The sequence below is a fragment of the Cavia porcellus genome, unplaced genomic scaffold (genome assembly GCF_034190915.1).
Source record: "Cavia porcellus strain 051 isolate PalLab524CR breed Dunkin Hartley unplaced genomic scaffold, mCavPor4.1 scaffold_1, whole genome shotgun sequence".
NCBI lineage: Eukaryota > Metazoa > Chordata > Mammalia > Rodentia > Caviidae > Cavia > Cavia porcellus.
The window spans coordinates 158839520-158858670 of NW_026947484.1; the positions used below are offsets into that span (position 1 = coordinate 158839520).

General features: G+C 36.4%; 1 protein-coding gene across 3 annotated transcripts in view; it reads left to right on the forward strand.

Annotated features, from left to right (window-relative positions):
• The window catches only part of Negr1 (neuronal growth regulator 1), a 772989-nt gene that overhangs the window by 626397 nt on the left and 127441 nt on the right, over window positions 1–19151 (forward strand). The window contains exon 7 of one of the 3 annotated variants that reach the window (XM_013142948.3): window positions 1–18468. This exon is cut by the window's left edge and continues 19227 nt beyond it. The exons of the other annotated variants lie outside the window; for them this stretch is intronic. The gene's annotated coding sequence lies outside the window, so the exon portion shown is untranslated. Of the gene's footprint in view, window positions 18469–19151 lie in introns of those variants that run through there. 3 annotated transcript variants of the gene reach the window in all.

The following is a 19151-nucleotide window of genomic DNA, read 5'->3' on the forward strand; positions in this document are numbered from 1 at the left end:
AGGGAATCCCTCAGGAGCTTCACATATGATGAAACCTTCTGTCCCCTTTTGCCAATGAGACATGCTATAGCTCTCTTTCTCCAAAGGAAACTGGTAGAATCAAGCACTAGATGCTTGTCACTTCAACTCCACATTTCCTGAAAGCAAGGACCATGTGTAACCTCAATAAAGCTGAGATGTTTTGTTTTAATAAATAAATAAACTAAAAGCTGTTAGCAGTTATCTAGATCATTACGGAAGACTTTCTTAACTGTGCGGGAGAGACACCACATTATTGCAACGATAACAGTGATAAATTTCTTCATTTATTTCTCCCTGAAATGTACTCAACCTCATGTTAACTGCTCAACACAGTTTTTCTGTCTTCCTAATTCAAACTGTGCTTACTCTCCTGTTTCCTCTTTCCCTCTCTCTCAAATTCTCCTTCCACCACATTACTAAGTTTTCTTTTTTTCACAATTCTTTATTATCTGAAGTTCATTTATCACGTTCCGTAAGATTCATGTATTATTCCTAACAACAGATTTAAAAGTTATGTGTTACATTACTGACATATCTATCCATACACGCACACATAACGTATTTACACATACAACATATTTTTGTAACGACTTGAAATACAGATATATTCACACACGCAGATGTCTATATATAATATATGCATACTTGCTATTATGTACGTGTGTGTGTTTTCTTAATTGTTTTGAAGTGTTTATTCATACCTCCATGTATGTTTTCATTTACCTCTGCAAACCTAACCCTTTTCTGGGGCTTGTCTCACAGTAACATCAATAAATAGTTTTCTAATAATGGAAAAATAAACATAAGCTTGCTCATCTGGAACATGTCGGTGACCTCCCAGGGCCTCAGAGATGTCTGGAAACCCATGGCTACCCTTGCTTCGGGAATTTTCTGCCCGGGTTTGAAGGCAAATGTGAAAACTAGCATCAGGGGTACAGAGAGTCTTCATTAGCAATCATCGCACCCTGAGGTAGAAGGAAGGGCTCTCTGATTTTACATCCCATCAAAGAGGCACAATTCATAGGAAGTTAATAAAACAGCTTCTTTATAACAGCTGAGGAAATCAATAATTTAACTGACAATAAATAGAATTTCCTTGGCAGTGAAATTCAATGGTGCGACAGTAATTTTATCATTATGATTCTTGAGATTTTACATTGTTCTACCAGTTGTCTTAGTCAGGTCAGGCTACTAGAACAAAGCACCATAGATTAGGTGGCTTACTAAAAACAGAAATTTGCTTCCTACAGATTTGAAGCTGGAAGGCCAGGATCAGGATTGCCAGCATGGCTGTGTTTTGCTGTGTGTCTCTTTCAGGGTTATAGAGTATTGTTCACTTCTGATTGTATCCTTATGTGATGGAAGGTGAGAGAATGCTCTTGTGTCCCTTTTTATAAGAACATTGATGTCATTTAAAAGGACCCATTTCATGAACTAATTATTTCTCAAACACCCCATGTTCCACTATGACCATATTGGGGTTTAGGATTTCAGCAGGCAAATTGGCAGAGTAAGAAACAGACACTCGTGTTATATTTCACTTCTAGACTTTACTGTGAGTAAAAAATAAAACAAAATCAATTATTATATGAAATGTAGCATTTCATATAACACAGAATACTGTGAAAATTAAAAGTAGGAGAGCAAATTCAGTTTACCTGAATTTTATCCTCAGTATCAACAAAGCAGGAAAAAGTCCTCATATATACATTATTACTAGAAAATGCAACAGTTCAAAAACTTCAACTATTAGATTAAAGTATAGGCAATAGAAAATGCTTATCAATTTCTGTATAATTTCTGCCTTTTGCTAGAAATATTATTTTTAGAACAATCTTCCCTCAAGCTATTTTTCTAAAACTCAGCTACTACATTCAGAGCACAATCTATATAAAAAATACACGTTGGAAATTGCACCAAACTCTGCAATACTTAATCAATTTTTATCTCAAGCAGATGGCTGTGGGATATGATAGAAATAGGGGTAAAAAGGAAAGAAAAACAACCAAAAAGAATCTTGGGTCTGCATTGCTGTAAATAAAATTGAGGCATTTTTCTCAAAGATTGTTTTTTCTTCCAACTGTCCTCAAAAAATCAGATTGCTGTAGGCTGAATTTTTAAGTCTGTTTGTTATTAGTACACATGTGAAGTCCATAAGACTTATATTCCTTGCAAGGAATTGGTATATATACATAACTTATCTTAATTCCTTTCTTTGTACCCTCCTTCTGTCTCTTGCTCCCCTTGCCATTTGGGAGAGATGTACTTCTTTTCTTCCTATTATCTTTCGTTTTACTTTTTGGAATTAAGGTTTCTCATTTAGGAGAAATTATGCAATATTTAGCTTGTGTGTCCGATTTATTTCACTTAACACATGGATTTTCCTATAAGTGGGTCAAGACTGAATGTTTATTTTTGCCTCTAAATTAAAATCCTAACCCCAACATAATAACTGGAGGCAGAGTCTTTGGTAAACAATTAGATTGGGATTATTTATTTAAACAAATTATTCATTTAAACAATTGAATGGGATTATTGCCCTTGTGAAAGAACCCTCAGAGAGCATATTTACCCCTTCCACCATGAGAGGATACAGCCATCTATAAAGAATAGGCTCTTATCTGACCCTGAATTTGCCTTACACTTGATTGTGTTTTCACAAAAATCCTGTTCTTTATAAACTATCTTGTCTCTGGCATTTTGTTACAGCATCCTGACTGAACTAAAACAATCCCTAATGCTTAATTAATATTTAGATTCTGAGCTTTATTGTATTCTCCATCTCTGCATCACCAGCAGCAAATATGCCTCTTTATGTAATAATAGATTGGTTTTTTGGGGCGTTCAAACTTTTTAATGGATTTTTTGGACATTCAAACGTTTTAATGTGATGATAGGGAAAACAAGAGCTGTATACCATACCACAAGTTCAGCATATTAACAAGGAAGAATGTCAACATCCCTTTTTTCTGGTTTGAGTTTGTGTACTGTGCCTCTCATAACATCAGTCTCAGGAAGCTGAGGCCAAGGGTCCTGTGACCTTTGCAGGTATCCTGTTCTTACAGTGACGTGCTGCCTACATGGGGTGAAAGGAGTGAAGAAGGGATTTAGAAGTCTCATATTTTGCCTAAGGTTAGTCATGATATGCATGTGAGTCACAGGAAGGAAATGAGAAGTGCATGCTTGCTGGCAGAGTTCCTGCCAGAGATCAGCTGACTTGTTCCCTCCTTGTAGCTATTTTGAAGGCAAGACACGCTGCTGACCAGAAACTAACTCCAAGGTGGCCTTTGGTCCTGTCCGTCCCTGGAATCTCTCCAGCATCCCCTCACATTATGTTTTGTAAACTGCTTTCCCTCCATCTCCAATAGCTCTTTGACAAGTCCCTCTATATTAGCAAACGCAAGCACTAGCTGTTGTTCATCTCTTAGTGTGTCGAATTTATAGATTCAACTATATCATAGTTATATGTGTATACACAGGGACAAGTGTGGTAGATTATATGTAATATTTAGTAATATCTGCATTTGGAGGCATGTGGGGAACATTTTGGAGCATATCTCTACAGGATAAGGAGCTATGAATAAATCCTTCTGCATTCCAACCTCCACCCACATCCTCTCTACACAAAGCCTCACTCCTTTCTTTCTCCTGGAAGACCTTCATGACTAATTAACTGAGAGTCTCACATTATTGTGGAGGGGAAATATTTTCAACCTGTGTTGTGAAAGAGGTGTGCCAGTTCCTTAAAATGTTCCAAGTTCAGGAAATATAGCCCCCGCCAAGACACTAAAAACAAATGAGAGCTTTGATTTCAAATTCAAATAAGTGAAAACCTTGCATCATACAAATGTGTACTTTTTCATTTCACTTTCTAGGACTTTTTCTATGGCTGGCCCTCTCTTTCTGTTATGATAAAAGCAAAGAAGCAACATGTAACTTCCACTTGGGTTTTTTTATTTGTTTGTTTGCATATATGGCCCATGAGCTAAGAAAGGCTTTTGTATTTTTCAATACTTGAATAAATCAAAAGAATAATATTTCTGGACACATGAAAATCACATTAACTTCAAATTTCAGTGCCAGTAAGTAAAGTTTCACTGGAACAGAGCCTTGCTGGTGTGCTCCATGGCAATTTACAACCAGAGCTGAGAACTTGCTGAGAAGATGACCATTTACCACCCACCACCCAAAGCCCCAGATCCTCACAGCCCGGCTCTTTACAGGTAGAGATGACTGCTCACTGTTTAAAGCCACGCTTAATTAAACTACAGAGACTCGGGTTCAAATTCAACTCTGTTCCTTACTAGCACACATTTAATTGGAAGACGGGACATATCAGCTTCATGGTGTAACGCTTTGGAAATGAATGAGCAGATGTACATCAGGCCTTTCAGCAATTCTCTGACAAAGAATGACATAAAATTAATAGATGACTTTTTTAAAAACCTGAGCCAAGGATGAATTCCTGCCTGCTCCGTGACTACATTTCCTTCATATATAGAATACACAAAAAACTATGAAATGTTCCCTCGCTTGTTGATACCTTTTTCTAACAACAAACTGCCATACTGAAAGGCAGATCCTTTAAAGCTAAACATAGTACAAAAATCTGCACACCTCAAATATCTATAGTAATCTCCTAGGCTTGCAGTAGCAAATGATTACAAACTTGATGGCTTAACACAGCAGCAATCTATGCTGCTGTGGTTCCAGAGCCAGAAGTCCCACATCAAGGATTTGGCGGAGGTGTTTCCTCTGGGGGATTTGATTCTTTGCCCACTTCCTCACCTTTCACAGTTGCCAGCAATCCTGGGTGTTCTTCCACAGCGGCAGCCTGTATCCAGGCTCCTTTTCTATCTTCATGTGGCCCAGTCTGCACACCACCGTGGTAAATCACAACATGCATTTTTTTAGGATTTGTTGCATAGATGGAGACAGGTTAGCAAGATTAAAGCATTTTATGAAAAGAAATCTGCAAAGCTTAAGAATTATACAAATCAATTAAACAGGTTAGGGCAACCTACATCCCAGCCTGATGTGACTCCTTTGTCCTAGCACGATGCTCTGTTTTCCGATATTTCCATCCTCCACTCCATCCATCATATTTATTTCATGTTTCTGTTCTTTTCCTAAGCGCCTTTGCTGTTTCTTTTTCTTCTCTTTTCTGCATACCTGGCGAAGGAACTGAAGAGTCAGCTGGCACTCTGCGTGTGCCTGTCTGCAGGCCAATACTTGTTGCTCTGTCCTATTTAGAGGACCTGAGTTCCTAATGACGAAATGTGCTCCGCACAGAGACCAACACAATTTTGGCAATCACAGGGAGAGACACTTATTTTCCCTGCTAAGCAAATAGCTTATTACTGAAAACCACTAAGAACCAAGCTGAAGTCGGTATACAAGAAATGACATGAATCATAAAAGTCTTAGCCAGGCTTAAACTATTGTGTATACATACACAGAAACATGCATAAGCACACAAACTCCAGCTGTTCATTTCTCCCTTTTCTTTTCTTTTGAATATGCCTTAATTCTGTAGTAACCCCAAGCCAAGGATTAAGTCAAGTAGGAGCTCAGTGGAAATCTGATCCAACACTGCTTTTGGAAAGAATTCATAGAAAGGCTCAAAGCCATGAAAGCATGGCTCTCTTCCAAGACCCAGTAGGGAGTGTTTGCTTTGTGACCATTTTATTCTACCCAGTTACCTCTCAAAAAATGGGGCATTGGCTGCTTAGGGAAGAAGAGCTCAGTACCAATTCTGCATAGTGCAATGTTGTGCAAAATGTATGTTCCCATAGTGTTCCTAATGGACAGTTAGTTACTCTACACTTCCGTTGGTAATGCACAATACCCAACAGAAATGGATGCACCCTAAATTAGGAATCAGAAGACCTGGCTTTTAATCATGGCTGGGTGACAGAGGAGCTTGGAAAGTCACCTAAGGTCTCAGGATGTGGGATGAGATTATCTCGAAATCTTCTTATAGCTCTGAGTCAGTGATTACATTCTGATCAATGGAGTCTGGTTTTAAACTTGTGGGACATAGTTATAAATATTTTATTACTTCCACATTCTATTTACTGCCTGGAGAATTTTATGAAAAGTGTTGGCACCCAGAATCAATCTCCTAAAATTGTCCATAAACACTTTCCTTATTTCTTTGAACTCTAAGTGGGAATCTTGTTTACATTTTTGAAAGTTTGTGTACATGGGGGAGGAGATGTATATGTATTTGTGCCTAAAATACCTTTGGACCTGTGAATATGAAGAGAAAAGAGGAAGGAAAAAATAAAATGTGAGTGTAGAAGATACTGGAATTTGTAAGAGAACTGAGGTGTTAACCAAGAAGGGCTTTTATTTTCCCCCTAGTTCTTGGCAACAATAAAACATAATACAATTCAGAGGAAATAAAGATCGTGAAGTCACAGAAATGAGTCCAGATTCTTAAGTCACTGCTTTCCTATGTATATAATTTTTACCCAGTGTTTGAGACTTCAATCTAGGTCGTCTTTGAATGGGGTCAGCTGTAAGTTGTAGTGATTATTATGTAAATAATATACACACATTCCCTAGCAAGGACATAGTCATCCTGAAGTAGCGATTTCTAACCCTGAAAGTACATACACTTCCCCTGGGGTCTTGTTAAAATCAAGTTCTAATATAGTAGATCTGAACTAGGGCCTGAGATTTTGCATTTCTGAAAATATCTGATGAGAAGCTAAAGTTTTAAACTGAAATTGTAGAGGCATTTTAAAAAAGCCAAACACTTTTCCCTGCATCCTGCCATCTCCAAGCCTAGGAGACATTTACTTTGAAATGTTGGTCTTTTTCTCTCTGTTCTTCCCTTGTGTGTATGTCTGTTCTGTAGAGCTGTCTGTCACCTATCATCAGGACAAAAGACACCAGCAGTGTATCATTTTCAAGTCCTCTTGTGTCAACCTGCTGGGACAAGTCCCCCAAACTTTGGCTGGGTACTATGAGTTTCTCTTTTCTTATCTCAACTACTGCTACTGGTTCTCAAATGCTAAAAATTATTGATTAAATTCTTCACCTTCTTTTACACTAGATAGGCAATGTTTCCCAGGGGGGAAAAATGTACTCCTTTACTGGTTTCAAACTTACCTCTGTTAAGACAGTATAACAAAAAAAAAAAAAAAAAAAAAAAAAAAAATCAAAACAACAAAAATCTTGCTCCTACATTTTCGTGGCTCATATTTTTATCATTTTTATGTTCTTCTACTTCTCAAAATGATAGTAAAAGGCCTAGCAACGATTTATTTGTCTTTCCAGTTCATTCAGTCAATAATAGATGATAATTTACTGTCCCTCTGTATGATTGGAGCATATTTTAAATTATCCATTTAAGCTTGGTCTGTAATTAAAATTATGTGGGCATTTAGAGCACTATTCTGCAGAAATGCTCTGAGGGCTTTCTCTGATCTAACTCACAGAGTCCAGGTGCAAAGCAGCATAAAAGCACTGAGGGAAAAAAAAATCAGCCATTTCTTGGGTTCATGCACTGGCCATTTGTTTGCCAGCGCCCTGGAGCAATCTAAGCATATAGCTTTGCAGGAGATTCAGTGTCTCCCAGAATTACCAGGAAATATGGAATCTCTGGATGCACTAGAGAGAAGGTAGGTCTGTCTCTCTATTTTGAAACATTTCATGGAACATGACTTTTATAAACAAACATATTTCTATGTGAGATGCTATTATCATTCATGCATATTCACTTACCTACTAAAAAAAGATTATTCATCTTTGTCTCCAAATATTGTGCAAAGCCTCCCTCATATGTGACATCAGCAAACACGTGATTTGTTTCAGTCAATGAAACAGCAGATGTGAATGTGAATGTGCGACAACTGTGAAGCCCCATGAACAACTAATAGTTCAGTATCTCAGAGTTCCTCTGCTGAGAGAAGGACGTGAGCCAGGTAAACTGGATGTCTGGATCCTGGCCCTAGAACTAAAAGGCCAGAGAACAGGAGCAGAGCAGCAGTTGGGCTGCAGTCCACGAGGTGCAGGGCCAAGAAAGACATTTTCATGCAGGAATGAGTGAGACTTGGACTGTCACCATGGCATACCCCATCAAAAATCAACTGAACTGGTGCTCTTACCTCTACCGATGACTTAAGGAAAGTAGGAGAAAACCCTTCAACCACACAGAATGAGCTGGATAGCCAAGCAATTTCCTACAGCAACTGTTAAATGTAAATGAGATCTGAAAGGAAGGAAGGAAGGAAGGAAGGAAGGAAGGAAGGAAGGAAGGAAGGAAGGGAGAAAGAAAGTGAAAGAGAGAAAAGGAGAAAGAGAAAAAGAGAAAGAGAAAAAGAAAGAAAGAGTCTTGTACTTGAATATATAGATTTATTCAAAGTTAAGACTGCTCAGCTGGAAAAAAAACTGTCTTGATAGAGAGAAAAAGGAGATTGCAGAGAAAGGAAGGAGGTTATTTGTATTGTTAGGTGATGGAGTTGGTGGTAAGCACTGTATTGTATTTGCTATTCCTGCTCTAGAAACAAAAAAGCAACAAGGTAAAGCTAAAGATTTACATACATTGCTTTGAAGAAAAACAAGCGCTCTCTAAATTCTAACAGAAATTCATACCCTCAAATGTGTGCCAGAATAATAGCAGAAAACCAAGTAGAGCAAGTTCTACTGAAAAAGACTGTTCTTTTCATTGCCACCCATAATTATTATTAGTCAAAAAAAAAAAAAAAAAAAAAAAAACCCTGTGATATTTCTTAATGATAACCTGAACCAAACCCCTGACGACTGCCTTGTCACTAGAAAGCTTTTTAGCTAGGGAAATATACAGAAGAATTTCAAGGACTTGTCATTAGTGTGTCTTTGCTCCTCCATGTCACCTCAGCCTACAAACATCAAGGGAACCGATTCAAAATGACCTCTACCGAAGGAATCGCGATTTCCCAGTCAAAAGGACGGTTACGGTTAAGTTTATTAAACTAGCAAACATGTGATCTGTCCCCATCATCTCCATAATTAAGGAAAGCTACATTTATGGATATTCATGAAAAAAGATTTAAAAATAATTTTTGTCACTTTTTCTCCTTTTGATGTGGGCAGAACATACACTGACAGGACACCTGAGCCATTTGTTGGACACTGAAAATTCTAGAAGCCAATGTTGAGTAAAGAGACGTTTGAGTATCTCTATATTTAGATTCATGGTGTATGGGGAACTACTGGTATCAAAAACCAAGAACCAAACTGTTTCTATTTCAAATGAATATTTCTTTTAATGCTTTGTTCCCCCAGTTCAGTTAGTGTCTTTTGTGTATCTTTAAACTATAAAATACAGTGAAACTACTGTATACAAGGAAAAATATTCTTTTTAACTGGTATGATCATACTGTTTGTCATTCAAACTAGGACGTTTTTGAGAGGAAAATGGGGATCTTATTAAAATTTATATGAGGATTATCTCAGATAAATCAAGATGTATAGCCACTTTGTTATTGGAAAATTTGAAAGCTGAGTCAAAATTATTAACTGCAATGGCTGAAGATGTAAGTCAGTTGTAGACGATTTTTTTTAGCGTGATCAAGCCCTGAGTTTAATCCTCCTCACTGCCACAAGAAAAACATAACAGAAACAAAATCCAACATTAATGGCACCAGGGATCTTTGTTACAGATTTGCTTGAATAACATCTATGATAAACTTCCTACACTCCTTTAATTAATGGGTGAGGATTGAAAGAGGCCCTGCTAAATGGCTTAGCGAGGGTGAAAACCACATGGCTTAAGACCTAATCTTAGGATCACCACCAGGATGTACTATGCACTTTATATATATTATATATTTGATCTTTAATGCAACCCAATGAGACAGTGTCTCCATTTTTGAGAATATAAAATTGAGTCCAAGCTCAATCATTAAACAACTTGGTCAAATTCATAAGCTAGTGTAAACTGGAGCCTGATTCAAATCCAGTTATATCTAGAAATACAAAAACACATTCTTTATTAAAGTGCTTAGAACTTTTTTCCCTTCAGTCTACCTTTCAAAGGGGTGGAAATCAAAAGTCAGGAAACTTTCAGGGACAGGAAGGGGTGTAAAGCTTACCCTTTACCTGGCATTGTATCCATTCACTTTTCATGGCTACTCAGTCTTGAATGGTCCTTCATAAAGTGCAAATTGTTCCCCTCCATGAAATGCAACATGTTGGATTGGAGAGACAGAATAATAATAATCACTTTCACAAAATCTCAGTGTGATCTAGTCAAAATAAATTCAATGTGTAGACAGTTTGAAAGTGAAATTGCTAGATGACTGTTGGAAAGCTGCTTTGTTTCTCACAGTCCTACTATCCTCAACTGGTAGTATTTATCATAAAAAATTCCGAGGGCACCAGAAAATCAGATGAGATACACAAATGAAAAGTTATGAAGTGCCTAGGACATGTTAAGGTCATGTGTTCATTTTGTTTTCTCCTTTGATAGCACTGAAGAGCTTCAACATAGATAAGAGGAATAGTAAAAAATTTGAAAAGAGCTGAGCTTATATACAATCTCTGCCATTTATTAGTTTTCTAATCCTTGAGATAATCTCTGAGGACTTAGCTTTCCCATCTGTACTTATAAAGATTGTAGTAATAGGTGACCTTAATATCTTTTGGTACCATTGTAAAGTGCCACATGCAAAGAGCATAAAAGTTCTTTAGAAGTTGTGACTTTCAACTATTATTATTGTCATCACCATCAACCACATAGACTCTTAGTAAGAAGTACAACAGGATGGGCTGGGATTATACCCCAGCAGCACAGAGCCTGCCTGGCAAGTGTGAGGTCATGAGTTTGAGTCCCAGTACCAAAGATAAGTCAACAGGGTAACATCCTTAAACATCAGAGATCAAGTGATAAGACCACACAGCTGGTCATTGAACAATATTTTGAGGACCAGTGGGATAGAATGTAGTAGCCAGTGGGTTACAGAGTATGAGCTTGAAAAGCATTTCCACTCCTAGATCTTTGAAGCCCTGTGAACATCACAGCATTTAGAATGTCCGAAGATTTTTTTTATCAGAATGTTAATCTCAACTATCTTGGAATACAAGAGACTTTAGTAGAGACCTGCGTACAGTGGATGATGTTTTGCTGGGTGCTATATTCCCTGCAAAAACTGGGATCAGTAAAGAATAAAATTATGACCCAGACCAGCACATGATTCACAGGCATGTTTAAAGGAATTTGATTAAACCTTGAGGAGTTGCTCATGTTTTATCTATTTTTTTTTCTTTCAAAACAGTTTGCTGTTCATTTTGGGGGCAATGAAATTAATCTGCATTGTAGAATATTCACAGTTCTGCATTTGTCAAAACCCACTGAAATGTGCACCACAGAAGATTAACTTTATGGTATGCAAAGTTCTAAAATATAACAGGAGATCATGAAAACCCAAGATGAATGCAGACTCAGAAATGTGTCTGAGTAACAAATGAATCACATAATACACTGAAATGAGTGAGGAAGAAAGAAGCTGATCTAAGTAACTTTCCAAAATTGTGTTCTGATTTGATACTATCAGGCTAACAACTTAAAACTTCTGCCATAGCTGGCAAATTCATCATTCATTAGGTTATAATTAATGATTCCAAAAGCAGTATTACATGTATGTTAGGGTAGAACAAAACAGGTAGCATATTACAAATAATGGAAATTGGTTTTTCCACTGCAAAATAAATAAGCAAGGTCATATGCTAGAAAGAGTCACGTCATGAATGAATAAAGTTAGAGATATCAATATGAACTCATATATATATATATATATATATATATGAGATAATATATATGTGTGTTTATGTGTGTGTGACACATATGTATGTCTGAAATGTGTGTGTGTATATATATATATATATATATGTCATATAAATGTAGGTATGTGTGTACACAGGGGCTAATAAGTCATGTATGCAGTTCTTAACAGTGTCTGCTGAATTTAGAAGTACTGTCACTCTATTTGTGACAAGTATTTCTACTAACACCCAGATCTTGATGTCTATCGCCATTCTCCAATAAATGTAGTCAGGAGTCCTGGAAAAATGGCTGATTCTGTGTCTTCACATGGAAAATACAAAATGAGCCTCGAGTAGGCATCTCATGGTGCTAGGATGTAATGATATAATACAGAGCAACATGATAGATGGATAGATAGACAAAATGAATGGATGAGGGACATAGTTAAACATTCATAACAACCCAAGAGAATTACAAAACTACAAAAAAGTGGAACAGTTTGAGTTTTAAAACAAATATTGATAGGAGCAATTCTTACAGAGGAATTCCAGTTAATAAATGTATGAATGAGGGAAATAACAGAAACACACAAACACAACAGTAATGACTGTGCCAGATAAGAAATACTGTTATGTATATATTAAAGTAAATGGGCAAAATTTTAAAAATAAGAATGATACTTTTATATCCTCAAAGTGTTGCTCCCAAAATACATACTAATTACTGTGGTGATTTGATCATATACCAACAAATCGTTAATTTTCCTTACAGAGGTAAACAAATTTTCCTCCCCTTGCTCAAGTGATTCATTGAATAATGTATGGAAAAAGAAAAATAGTAAAGAACTATGATACGAGTCCTCTTAACCAAATGATTGAGGTTACTGTCAGTAGTAATAAGACATACTGAAATAGTGTACCCCTATAAAGAAGGGCACCTCAGCTCTGTGAGATTCTCCTCCCAATATATAAGTTCTGTCAAAGCATGAGAAAAGATCTGAGAACCCCAAATTAAAAGATGTCCTGCAAAAATCCAGCCAGTTCTCTTCAGTCGGAAAGAACAGAAAGTCCCTGAAGAACCACGGCACACCAGAGGACTCTAAGTCGATGTGGGGATGAACTGAAGTGCAGTGAGGTACTGGGATTGATTGGCTCCCAGAACAGAGCGGACATCAGCAGAAACCAGGGAAACCTGAATGAAACGGGTAACTTAGTTAATGACACTGCAGCAGTGTGACTTGCTTTGCACTGATAGTTTTACTATTGGTTATTGGTAACTGAGAGATCATGGTGACATAAGATTTTAACCTTTGAACATGCTGAGTGGAGGGTACGCAGGCATACTCTGCTTTGTAAATACCTCTCCTCTGTAAGTCTAAAATTTAAAAAGAAGCTGTTAAGGTAAAGACTTTGCCTTGTTAAAATGAGCAGGAAATTAGTTAAGTGGAACTAAATAAATACTTAAAACTACCAGACACAGAAATACTCAGTTTCTCTAGCACTTTATTTCCAAGTGTATCATGTTGTCTTTCAAAAGCGATGGAAATTGTACTCCCTGCCTCTCCCATACTACTTCCATCTCCAAGCTAACATTTGCCAGAACAATGCCAAATTCGGGAAGTTTCGCAGACTCAAATATCACCAATGCCAAGCCCCCACACGCCATATCACAATTTAAGATTCTGCTACTTGCACATCACTGCACAACCCATCCCTCATCACTTCATAGCATACAGATGACCCATCAAATGCATTTGTATTACAAAAGGAAGTGTAATAAATTAATTACTTCCACCTTAAAGCACTAATTCTTTAACTACAAACTATCAGGCTTCATAGAATTTGAGAGTTTATAGCAGGGGAGGCTTTTTCTGAATACTTCAAATAAATCCACAGAATATTTCTACAACAATTCCCACCCTGTTTTCCTAATGTAAGGGCATTTTCATGCTTTGCCAATTTTGTTCTCAACATTCCTATTCCTTTCATGCAAAAAAAAAATTACACATCTGTTCAGGTGTTTTCATTTTACTATTCTGCACATCTGTCTTTCTGTGATCGTTCTTATTAGGCATATTTATCACCATATGCAGTCGTAAAAAAGACATGAGGAATAGGTTAATTGAATATTTACAGCAACCTTCAAATTATAACATAGCCACGTAACCTTCTGCATGGCTGACTGGGAATATTAATCTCCCCGTCCCTCCTTAGTGTTTTATTTTCTCCTGAGTGCAGTGTGAGTGTGAGTTTATATATGCCTGTGAACTTGTGTATGTGTGTATGTGTAATAATGAAACAGACAAAATAAATTTTAAAATGTTATTTAATTCTGACATGACATTATTACACTGTTACATTGTGATAGTTCTTGTAAGTGTTGTATGAATCCCCAAGATAAAATATATACCACTGTGTGTGTATATAGTGTATTCTAGAAAATGCTGCTAAAATTGCTGAGCAAATCTTATCATTCATTGAACACAATTGTCATTTTTTAAATTCTTCAGCCCTCTTTCTGATCTACTCTCTGAACTAACTGCACCTGTCTTCAGAAACCTTTAGCCTTTCTGTCTGGCTCCTCTCTTGGCTAGGCAATGAATGAGCAGATGGATTCAGACCCATGAATCCGATAGGACTGCATATGCATTTCATGATGATCTGAAATGTGAGTTCAGTGCCTCCAGCAGGGAAACCACAGCATTTGCCGCAGCTTACAGGCCGCTTTTCTGTATGAAGGCTTGATATGTCTGCGCCTTCGTCATTGGTCCCCAAACTGGTTTTCATTAAAGACAGGATACTTAGAAAGTGACACATGACACCTTACACAACACGAAGTAGCACTCTTAGATGTGCTTAAGTTCAGAAACATGCAGCATTTTTTAACAATCTAGTCACCATGAGTATCTATAGTCCTAGTATTTATGTTTAGGCAACATTGTGCAAGTACATTTTGCTGTTTCTTGGGTGAGTTGTAAAAAATATCAGACAGACACATGAGAACAGTCTGAAAGAAGTTCTCAGGGATATCATCCTCAATGTATCCCTTAACAATACTCCAGGGTGGAACAAGGACATCGAGAGATATTCACAATTCCCAGGATTACAAAGAGCAAAATCCAAACTATTTCCATTAGTTCAAAGCTAGAGAACATTCAGTCTTATGAGACATGTTCTGTTTTCCTCTAATGGATCCTTGTTCATGTCGTTTCCTGAGTTACCTGAGGAAGAAACAGTTTAGTAAAATACCAAACTTCACATGCTGAAACTGGCTGGTCCTGTACTCTGTTCCTTCTCAGTAATACTCTTACTAGCTGTTTAGAAAGCTGTTGATTTGCTCCTTCCCTGTGGACAGACAGCACATCTGTGTCATCTTTACATACACTTCACAAGCAGAAAGTGTTTTAAAATGTGTGTTAAAAGTGTTTTAAAATGCTTTTGTGTGGCAAACAATTTCACAGAGACTCACATCAGAAATTCCCCCCTTCTACGGCAGAGAGGATACAGTGGCATTCAGGCAGCTTCCTCCTGCTTCTTCTTCATTTGACATTGCTACTCAGCCTTGGGACTCTTTATACTTGACTATTGTAGCCTACAGACAATCAGCTACCCACCTATCAGAAGTGTAATGTGAGGAAAACTGTGTGCTCAGTAACTGTATAATGTGAGAGTATGGAGAGTAACTGTATAATGTAAAACAAATGAAATCTGTACTTTGGGCGTGAGGAGGTGCATTCAGTGGACCCCTTTAATCCATCACTCAATGGAGCCTCTCAGTTCATTGCTCAAAAACCTAGTAAGTCTTTTCCCAAAATCTCATGCCAAAAGTCTGCTCCTTCCATAGATAGAATTCCAGCAGCCTCTGGAGTGGAGGAGGGATCCTTCCTTTCAATAAATACAGTCTCAGAAATGATGGGAATATATAAATACCGAATAGTTTCCCTAGTGTAAGAAATGATAAGAATACATAAAATTATGTGGTAATCATGATTCCTAATCATATTGGTTTGAATCCATATAATATTATCACTCATTAATTGCAATGGTTTTAACCTGGGCTGTTCGATTTTAGTATCGGTGATAGTACGAATAGCTATTCTGAAGAAAACAACACATCATAAAAGCTAGTGCTGATTTAATATCATCTTGTTTTGAAGTCCCATCAAGCTGTTGTACACCTGTTTCCACTGGTTTTAACATGTGGTATCTTACTATATTTTACTATATGTGATAGTATAAACAAAATTTTTTATAGGCAAAGAAATAATATAGAAACTATTGTTCGTTTTCTGTTAACTGGTTCTAAATACTCTGTAATTTCTTCATTCTCTTGAATAGCTTCAGACTGACTTGATATGCTTGATGCTATAGTATATGAAGTTATACTCAAATAATTCAAGGAAGGAGGCACTATGGTGACTACTATTATGTTAGATTATCTGGGGGTGAAACACAATGATGCTTAAATTGTTCAGTTCTGACCTGTGTTGTTTTAATACAATGTCCTCTTTTTACCTCAATCCCACCTTTTTCAAAATTAATCTATTTTTTTCTTACAGTTTTTTTAATTAAGGGTAAACTGAATTAAAAAATAGTGGGATACAGTATAGTAACTTTTTTGTTTTCCTATTAACCTGATATGATCCCCAGTATTGTTCTCCCCATCTTGTTCTGTCAGATTTTACTATAATCTATTTTGTTTGATAGTATCAAGTTTGAGGATATAGGCAACCACTTTGAAGGCAATAAGATCCACTAAGATTCACTATGGTTTGACTATAATCTTCTTTTGAAATTCTGTAAGGTCTCCAGTGTAGGTTTTATTGGTCTTGTTCTGTACTGTTTTGATCAATTCTATTATACCTGACGATATAGGCAACTTTTTAAAAAAATAGCAAGAGGCACAATGGTAACCATTTTAGATCACCTGATATTCTATTTTTACGTCGTGTACTATGCCTATCCTTTTGTTCTAACCGACTCTGTTTTGTTTAGCCGCGTTAGGTTTTATTCTCTCCAAAAAAATAATAATAATTGTGGGAGTAAAAAAACCCAAAAAGTGTAATTGTTATTAAAAAGAGAGGAAAGGAAGGTGGTCTAAGGGATATAACTGCATGTATGTTTGAGTGTGTAGGATGGAAATCCATATTACTGAACTTTTGTTGGATCATTGATCGGCACTGTCTGCAGTCTCATTGTATGAATGTTCACTTTACATGCTTTAATTTCATAATTTGGACAACTATTTCAAAGATGACAATATGTAACCTATTAACTAGTGATATCTTACTGTATTTTTTTCCTTGAAATTCTGTACTATTTGTACCCTTTCACTGCTTTGTTTTTTTTTTTTTTTATTTCCTTTCTTTTTTTTCTCTTTAAATAAAAAAGAAGAAGAAGACTGGATGATGAGTATGTGGGAAGTTATGCTTTGCTGTTTTCATGCAGATAATGGATAATATCTTGCGTTTACCTTAGATGGGTTGCACTTTCATCTTCTAGCCTTACATTTTAAATGTTAAAATTGCTCTTATCCTAACTTTCTAGCATGTTCTACTGGTAGGCACCAAACAACCTAACTGATGAAATCTAGAGAAAAAAAACTCCAGGAATTTAATGCTCAAAGTCCAAACTGTGTTTCTCTGGTTAATAAAAATAATAATTAGGCCTGGTCTAGACTACCCAAATCTTTTCCATAGGAAGTGAGGAGAATGTTGTCTAATGGGAACTCTCTGTCTGGGATTGGGGTTCTAACACCCAATAATCATTGTCTCTGAAGCTTGAACATTGACAGGGTGGAGTAGGGCTAGAGATACCAACATAGGACCTGACTTCCTGCTTCCCAACACTCTTAACACTTGATCAATTAACTGAGTCACTCTTCCTTGATACAAAACTGCCTCCTAATGGGAGCTAAAAGCTACCCCCAGGTGGAACAGAGCTAACTCCTCAACAAAGAGCAACAAGCAAGTGTGCATATCTGATTTCCATGAGTAACCCATTCTTAAAAATAGTTCTCTGTAATTAGCAATAGAGTGTTGTCTAATTAACCAAATAATATTATGTGCAATTGGTACTCAACTGACATTTGTCTGGTTCATAATTATTTAATGTCCAGTTTTTTTATATTGTTGTTTTGTTTTAACTATGCTGGGAGTGAACTAAAGGCCTTTGCACTGAGCTGGATGTCCAACTCTTTTTTTTCCTGTTTAAAAATTTTATTTTTATTAGTACTTTTTGCAGTACAGAACATTTATAGAAACAATTACATTGTGAAGAAGAAATCTTTTTAGGGGTGAAAAAGTTCATCCATTTTTATATATTAATAAATAGTTTTTACTTGCCTACTCTAGTATCAAGCATGCCTGGAAAGCATAGAGGTGAAAGTTAAACAACAAAATTACTTTTATTAATTCTCAAAAGTATTAAGGAAAGCAATGAATTTTTATTTAGGATGCTGACTTATTAATGGCTGTGAAAAACTCTTTTTCTGCAAAGCCTAGTTTACTATTAAGCATTATTTCCCAGTGTTCTATGAGAAAGATACTTGATATAAAAAAGCAACCATGTTGGCTAAAGTATTCTGTACCAAGTTAAATGTAATTATTACAGGTATGCTGCCAGCCTAAAGATACTTGGACTGTAACTACATCATATAAAATTGGGGTTAAATCAAGCAAGTTAGTTTAAGAAGCATTACCTAGTAAACATTTTTCTTTTCCAATTGGCTCATGTATATAATCACAATGTTAGGTTAAATTTCGTAAAACTATTCACAAACAGATGTGAATCCACATCTGTGTTTTAATTCTCTGAAAAAGATGGAGGCTATTATAGTAATATACTAGATGAGTTATGTTTCAGCTATAAATTAAAACTATCTCCATTGTATCATTCTTTCTAAGCCTTTTCATCTAAAAGGTTTATCTTTGATTCAGATTTCTCCACTTATGACACATTCTGATAGTGTCTGGCCTACTTTTACAGCTTAAAGAGTATTCATTAAAATGAAATACATTAACATACAAGCCACAGTCAGGGAAGATGAAATTGCCTTAAATAACTAGCAAGGAAGTAGGTGTAAATGAAAACAGTTATAACTTGAAAATTAATTCAGGCATTAATACTTTGATACCAGACAGATTCCAAGCTTGCCGATTAATTATTCATCTTGAAATGCTTGAAATAGCCCTATTATTTAAAGACAGACCAACTTAGAGATGATACTGGTCATTTGAAAAGAGGGTAAGGAAAAATTATAAGGTACCCTGGTACCTGCAGGTAATAAGTATATGTTATGGGAATGAATACAGTTCAAACTATAATCTCATTTCTAGAAAGTGTACAAGAGAAAAAATTTCAGTAACACAGGGTGA